The sequence below is a fragment of the Amborella trichopoda genome, chromosome 6 (assembly GCF_054954075.1).
Source record: "Amborella trichopoda isolate Santa Cruz 75 chromosome 6, AtrichopodaSantaCruz75HAP2 v2.0, whole genome shotgun sequence".
NCBI classification, from domain to species: Eukaryota; Viridiplantae; Streptophyta; class Magnoliopsida; order Amborellales; family Amborellaceae; genus Amborella; species Amborella trichopoda.
This window is the reverse complement of record NC_142341.1, coordinates 43478078-43486653: the sequence shown is the minus strand read 5'-3', so window position 1 is coordinate 43486653 and position 8576 is coordinate 43478078. Positions and strand designations below refer to the sequence as shown.

Genomic DNA, 8576 nt, shown 5'->3' with positions numbered 1-8576 from the left:
ATGGATTAAGTATCAAGGAGATATGATTCGTTGAAGTGGACCCATTTATGTTGCGATTGCGACAATACATCGTAGCATTGAGGGCCAAACTGTTTGGATCGATTGGTGAAAAATTATAAAGGGTTTATAACATTCACAACTATTGTACATTCATATCAATATCAACAATCAATGAAAACTATACAATATCAAAGCAAGAACATAGAATAAAAAATCCAGCAACATACATCCACAGAGTACAACAATTTAACATGGTTCCGTCACAAATCATGACCTACATCTACATGAGAATAGTGTGAGACTTTACTTACTGAATTGGGAAGATTACAAGGTAAAATCGAGCTCAAAACATCAATTTCCAATAGTCATTTCTCAATCTAAACAGAGCCCAAAACCAAAGCATCAAGAACACCAAAAAATGAGTTCTCTTTAAAACTTTCTCAAACTAAAAGAGAGCACACAACATATCCACAATGGGCTGAAGCTTTTCGCACTTTCTCCCTCTAAAACAGAGCATACATCGGCCCTCAAGAGAAATCTCAATTGCAGCCCAATATCTCTATCTTGTTCTCACTTTTTCTTTCTCTAAACAAAAGGGTTTTTAATCTTTTTACTTTCTAAAGTTCCTACAACATCACAACCATTGGATTAAATGCAATCCAATGGCTCAAAATAAAAAGAGAAGAATCGAATAAAATGCCCACATGTGTGATTTGTTTCATATATGTAACAATCTCCCACTTGAAAACAAATCACTAAACCTCTAAACCAACCACCAATGCACCATTCTCCATTATTTCGAGGTTACATATCTTTCAACCATGAAAGTCTTATATATATCGTATTTTTTTCAATTGAGACAATGTTTGTCAACATATCAGCCAGGTTATCCTCAGTATAAATCTTGTCCACCTGCAAATCTCTACGGTCGAGGGCCATTCGAATAAAATGGTATCAGCCTCTATATGCTTTGTCTTGGAGTAATAAGCTGCATTCTTACTAAATGAATAACACTCTGGTTATCACAATGCACAACATACTTATCTTGTTTCACCCCAAACGTATCAAGAAACAATCTCAACCATATCATTTCCTTCGTTGCCTCAGCTAATGCCACATACTCAGCTTCAGTTGATGACAAGGCAACAATATCTTGCAACCTTAACATCCAGCTGACTACACACCACCAACATTGAAAATGTATACAATGATAGACCTTCTAGTAGTACGGCATCCTGCATAATTTGCATCTACATAACCAACAACTTCAAATGATGAATTCCCAAAACACAAGCATACATTTTGTGTCCCCTTCAATACAGAAGGATCCACTTAACCACCTCTCAACATTCCCAGCGTGGATTAGACATAAATCTAAAAACAACTTCCACTGCATGAGCAATATCAGGTCTAGTATAAACCATTGCATACATCCAACTACCCATTGCATAAATATATGGAAAATTCTTCATCTTACTTTTATCTACTTTGTTCATTGAATTGTCCTCTTTAGACGGCTTAAAATGTGCAGCTAATGGCGTAGAAACATGCTTACAATCAATCATATTAAAGAGTTCAAGAACTTTAGAAATATACTCAGATTGACTTAACCAAAGCTTAACTTGTTTTCTATCTCCATGGATGTGCATGCCTAATATCTTCTTGGCTTGTCCAAAATCTTTGGTGGAAAAATGTTTGGACATATCAAGCTTCAAATGCTTGATTTCATTCAGATCGTTGCTAGCAACAAGCATATCATCAACATAAAGCAATGAAACTGTAAAATAATCATATGTTGAACCCTTGAAGTACACACAATGATCAAATTTTCATCTAGAATAACTTTCACCCAACATAAAACAATCCAATTTTTTATATTATTGCCTCGATGCTTGTTTTAAACTATACAATCTCTTTCTCAACTTACAAACCAAGTTAGGATTGGTTTTGTTTTCAAAACCTTTAGGTACACATATAAATTTCTTCATCAAGATCATCATGCAAGAAGGCAGTTTTAATATCAAGTTGTTCTAGCTCCAAATTCAAGTTAGCAATCAAAGATAAAACAACTCTAATAGAGCTATGTTTAACAGCATGAGAAAAACTTTCATTCAACACCTGGTTTTTACTCATAAGCTTTCACCACAAGTCTAACATTATATCGCATAAGACTATGTGCCTCCCATTTAATAGCATATGCCCACTTATTCTTTAATGCTTTCTTGCCATGTAGAAGTTCCACCAACTCTCACGTAACATTTTTATGCAAAGCATCAATCTCCTCCACCATTGCCTTATGCCATCTTTCTGCATTAAGGCAATAAATAGCCACTTGAAAATACTCAAGTTCGCAATTATCAATATACAAAGCATAATATAAGGAGGGAGAATATATTTGTATGGATTTGTGAGGTTGTATAAATTTTCTTAATTCTGGCTCAGGTGTAACTGGTAGGCCTTCTTTATCTTGAATTAATTTAGTGTTATCCTTATAACTAGCATTACCTACATCAAAACTGTCTTGGGTTTAAGCTTGACTCTCTTGTAATTGTTGAGGTGAAATAATTCTTGTATATCAGCAATAAGTCTTTCTTGTTTTGGCTCTTCCTGCTTCTTTTCAGCAAACATTACATTCTCATTAAAGAGAACATCTCAACTTCTAAGAGTCTTCTTTCCAATAGGATCCCAAATCCTAAAACCTCTATCATTACTATCATACCCAAGAAAACGCATATTCTTGACTTGGCATTCAGCTTGGCTCTATTCTCACTGGGCACTTGAACATAAACTTAACACCCAAATGTTCTCAAGTGTTCATATGACACACATTTACTTCTCCATAAAATTTCAAGTATTTTAACATTCAAAGGTGTAATGGGAGATCTACTGATCAAATATACAGTTGTACTAGCAGCTTCAGTTAAGAATTGCTTATAAAGACCAGATTCTGAAAGCATGCTTCTTACTCTTTCAATGATTGTCTTATTCATTCTTTCAATGACACCATTTTATTATGGTGTCCTAGAAACAGTCCTTATCCTATGAATATCATTTTCTCTACATAAAGTATCAAAGGAATTCGAGCAACGTTCACATCATTATTAGTTTGCGAGCATTTTATAAATCTATCTGTTTCTTTTTCAACCTTGGCTTTGAAACCCTTGAAAACCTCAAAAATTTGATCCTCAGATGCCAAATGATACAACCGACAATTTCTAGAGTAATCATCTAAAAAGATGACAAAATAAGAAGTTTCATCAAGAGATTTAATATTAACAGGGCCACAAACATCAGAATAAATCAATAATAATGCTCTACTTTTTCTATGAGATTCATTTCTTCTAAAACTAACTCTATGTTGCTTACCCATGGCACAATGTTTACAAAAATCAAGAAATGAATGCTTAGAAACAAGAATAAGATCATGCTCATCAAGATAAGCCAATTGACTATGCCAAATCTTCATGTCATCTTGCTTATTAGTTGTAACAACGATCTTCTCTGTAGCATCATTCTTTTGAGCCGTGCCATGAACAGTGTAGATACTTCCATCATTTTGCCCTTTCAACATTGTCATACAATCTCTTAAAATCTTACATGACTCATTTCCAAAAGTCACTATAAAGCAGAAATCATCTAATTGCCCAACATAAGTCATATTTTTCTTCAAGTTAGGAATATGCCTCACATTTGTGTAGATGAAAAAACATGACATTTTTGGATAAACATGAAATGAAGCACCAGAGTCGAAAAATCAAGTATCTGCAATAGATAATGTCATGTATACAATACTAAAAGTGACCCCATCTTCACCATCTGAAATTGTACTTGCTTCGACATGGCCATCATTGCCCTTCGCCTTTTGTTTATCCTTCAGAGCAATGGTATAAAAAACGAATCGATATCCAGATCGGGCACCCCAAAAGTCCATCCAGATCGGTGAATCGGCAATCCGGATCGGGAATCGACCGAATCGGTGGAATTAAACTTTAAAAAAAAAATAAAAAAATATATTAAAATTCATATAAATGTTCTTTTTTCAGGAATCCAATAAGAAATTGGGGTACCACACTATTAATTTTTATTTTTCTCATCAATATGCTAATATTGAGATTTCTTTCCTTGTATGAACTTATGTTAACAATTAAATTTACATCACACAAAAGAAAAATAATAGAATTATCATTGATGAAATATATAATCATAGACTACAATAAATAATGGATTAAACCGATAAAAAAATGACCACCAAAATATTTTATTTTTTGTAAAGGTAACTTTTGTCAAAAATGAACACCAAAAATGAGAACCAAAATCTTTTGTCAAGGTAACTTTTACATTTTTGACAAAAAATTATTTTTTTGTCAAGATAACGTTTATTTTTTTGTTATAACTTTTTTTTTTTTGTCAATACAACTTTTATTTTTTGTCATAAATTTTATTTTTTTGTAAATGTAACTTTTTTTATCAAAATAACTTTTATTTTTTGTCAAGATAACTTTTATTTTTTAACAAAAATTATTTTTTTGTTAAAGTAATTTTTATTTTTATTTCATAACTTTTTTTTTCCAATATAAATTTCTTTTATCATAATTTTTATTTTTTGTCAAGATAAATTTTTTATATTTCGATAACTTCTTCTCTCTTTTTTTAACTTCTTTTATTTTTAATTTTTTTTTTTTTTTGGACAAAAAATGGAATGTCGCCTGAAAGATTTGAACTCATAACCTTTAACGAGTGACACAAAAGTCATACCGACTTAACCACATTACACTGCTTGTTGTTTTGTATAATATTTTTATATATATGTACTGTTTTATGTTCTCAAGACTACTAGCTCAATATCCCACATCAAACGTTTTGAGAAAGATTAACAACTAAAAATTAGTTACAAATAATTACAAACATCGTGACCGTGAAAAGTTGGTACTTCAAGCATATGCGCGCTCATGCACGTGTGTGCACAACACACATATATGCGTATGTCTGACTTGTCGACTCCGCTATGTTTGTGACATCAGAAACCGGTCTTTGACATCAAAATCGTCGGACTCACCCAATTCTCTCTAGACACGGGCGATTTTTTATGCTTTGCTGGAAGCGGCACGAGGGTTCCGATTCTCGTGATAAACCAGGCGAGTTCCGTTCTACTCGGCGACTTTTCAAACATTGCTTCAGAGCATAATAATCGTTTCTTGTATGACAAGGTTTCTAGCAATACCAGCAAGTAACCTAATCGTCGAACTCACCCGATTCTCTCTAGACACGGGCGATTTTTCATGTTTTGTTGGAAGTGGCACGAGGGTGCTGATTCTCGTGTCGAACCAGGCCAGTTCGGTTCAACTCAATGACTTTTCAAACATTACTTCAGAGCGTAACAATCTTTTCTTGTATGACCAGGTTTCTAGCAATACCAGCAAGTAACCTTCTTTCCCTGTGACCTGGACTAGCGCCTGGTATGAGATTTACTCCTATTAAATCCATACAGTTAGTCTCTATGTTGTGTTCTTCATCTATCTCCTACTGTCAATGCTTGATTTGACTCAGGAAGCAGTTGTGTGGATGCCTTTCTAGTCTTTTCATTCAATAATGAATCTACAAACATCTTTCAAATTAAATTTGTTACCCATTGTATTGTCACAATGGTAACCAAGTTATCCCAACTAGCAGACAAAGAACTTAGCAAAAGCAAATATAAAACTTCTTCATCCAAATTCACTTTCAAATGCCTCAATTTTTTCATCGCATGCATTTTATTTGCGGTAGAAGGTTGCTAAACAGATTGCTCTAAAGATTGTCAAAGCGATGTAGATGTTTTGCATTAACAAAGATCAAATAAAATCAATGGTAAAATACATGGTTTAATAGCAGCCAAACATTTTCAATAAAAAATATATCACTCTCGATCTTCCATTCCTTCTTGCATGGCCTCTTTTCCTCGAATTGGGTTATTCAATTCTTTTCCAACAAGATAATCTTCCATCATTGACTTGATTTAATTTTCAAATTCCATTACCCTGTCCATTTTAAAAAAAATATAGAAAATAACCTCAATAGCAAAAACATTTTCTTTACATACACAATGAAGAACAAACCCTAAGCTCTGATACCAATTGTCGGGATCGATTGATGAAAAATCGGCAAGGATTTATAACATTCACAGCAATTGTGCATTCATATCAATATAAACAAGTAATGGAAACTACACAATATCAAAGCAAGACCATGGAATGAAAAATCCAGCAATATGCATTCACAAAGCACAACAATTTAATGTGGTTCGGTTACAAATCGTGACCTACATCCACGAGAGAATGGTGCGAGACTTGACTTACAGATTTGAGAAGATTACAAGGCGAATCGAGCTCAAACCATCAATTTCCAACAGCCCTTTCAAACTCTAAACAGAGCCCACAACCAAACATCAAGAATACCCAAAAATAGGTGCTCTTTGACACTTTCTCTTACTAAAAGAGGGCACACAACAAACCCACAATGGGCTCAAGCTTTTGCTCACTTTCTCTCTCTAAAACAGAGCATGCATCAACCCTCAAAAAAACCCCAATTATAGCCCAATCTCTCTATCTTGTTCTCACTCTTTCTCTCTCTAAACAAAAGCAATTTTAATCCCTTTGCTTTCTAAAGTTCCTACAACATCACAACCATTAGATTAAATGCAATCCAATGGCCCAAAATAAAAGAGAAAAGTCAAATAAAACACCCATATATGTGATTTGTTCTTACATGTCTAACACAAACCACTTCCACTATAAAGGATTATAGACCCTAAAACATTGATAAACTTGTAGAGAGGCTCATGACGCACATATCCACAATATTTGGACTTAAAAGCCTCCATACATCGAGAGGTATCAAGATCAGATGGTCAAACTTTTACACAATTTTATGACCACTATTATGAAGATAGCCGCTCTCACATAGAAGTCTCAAAGAACGCTGCCCTCATATGATTTATAGGGCATTGAGTAAGGAATCTAATGATCGAATTCCCATTAGAATACGCATTGTAGATTAGGAGAAATCCCAATTTTAGTGACAGGAGGTCATCTTGGCATAACATGTGCCTGGTAGAAGAGAGATAGGTTAGGTTTTGACTTCTGATCGTTGTAGATGAGGGGTCAAGTTGTCTCAAAATAGCCTAAAATTTTGGGATGAGGTATGTCATGCCTCATTTATGATTTTCCAATAGTTTCAGATCGATTCTCCAAATATCATATTGGGATCCTTGGTCTAAACGATGATGAACCAAACGATATCCAATTCTTATGATTCTGGGATCAAAGGTGTTTGAGGCCTCATTAAGCATATATTTGAGGTTCCACCTCATTTTGACATGATATGATGAGATTTCATAAGGTCCGGTCGTCAAACCGCTCTTTAGTGGATGATAGTTTTAAAGACATTGTACTATATCCAAACTCTTCCAATATTATATAGAGAGACAATATAGGAGCCATGGGAGTATAAATCTCAAAGTTGATCTTATATTGAGTTGGTTTGAAAATCTTTTTGTGATCGGTCCATCATCAAGATGTGTACAAGTGACAGGCTACGAGGGTTTTCAAGGCATATTAGGGCGTTGTACAACAAGAGAAAAAGATTAAAAAAAAACCATTATCACACTTGAAGCATACATGCAAATACATCATGAAATTAGGTTTATATATCTTTATATCATATGACACATCGTCTATTAAGCATATATCGCATGACATCCGTTCAATACATATCTTGCGAGATAATCCGTAGGGTTCATCTGTGGTTCTTTGAAATGTATGTATCCTTGCATGATGAATCAAAAGCACACCCAACCCTCTAATGACAAAAAAAAATTGTGTTGCGCATTATAAAAGGTATTTTTAACGTGATAAACTTTATTAAAGGCCATGTGAGTGATAGAATTCTTGCCTTAACTTCAAACCTTGGTTCGGCAACTCATCCATAACGCTCCTTTCAAATGCTTAGATGGTTCTAAATTAAAATCATGAAAGGAAATGAATGTGAGCTATATTTGATTCTCAGAGAGCGAAGCACAATAATTTGACATTTTTGCTCTCTAGACCTCAACACCCTAAGCAAGGATCCAACAGAACAAAAGCCACAGTATAAAATTTTTCAAATACCAGAGTCCACAAAATACTCAAACCAGCGTTTTGATACTCGGCTTTGCCTTATGGGCGAGGCGAGTTTTGGACGAGCAGATTGTATAAAATATTTGTAAAGTTTATCTATATTAATGCAGCAAATTTTAGTCATCAAAATCTGAATGGCTCCGCAATTAGCCCTTGATGAATCGAACCCCACGCCTCCTACAAAAGGTAAATTTATGTCTAGCGGTGTAATCCACTTGAAGTTAGCTGTTTGATTGAAAAAGTTGCCTACTAATTATATATAGCATGTTTTTATATTCATTTTCTTAAAAAAGAGAAAAAAAAAAAAGGTAAACAAGACTCAGGCGAGTTACTCGGATTCACCCGAGCCTCGGCCAAGGCCTGAGTACCTTGGCCGAGTCGATTTTATAAACACTGATTCAGACCTATATATCTCCTTGTTAT

General features: G+C 34.2%; 1 long non-coding RNA gene across 3 annotated transcripts; it reads right to left on the bottom strand.

Annotated features, from left to right (window-relative positions):
- Positions 1-279: 279 nt before the first annotated feature.
- On the bottom strand, positions 280-6596 carry LOC148781793 (uncharacterized). 3 transcript variants are annotated; one of them, XR_016058632.1, is made up of 2 exons: positions 6336-6596; positions 280-1235 (listed from the first exon to the last, which is right to left on the bottom strand). It is a non-coding gene; the product is annotated as an uncharacterized LOC148781793 (long non-coding RNA). The 3 variants fall into 3 exon arrangements; XR_016058634.1 differs by having other exon boundaries at positions 6303-6505; XR_016058633.1 differs by having other exon boundaries at positions 280-1250; positions 6336-6505.
- Positions 6597-8576: the final 1980 nt, after the last annotated feature.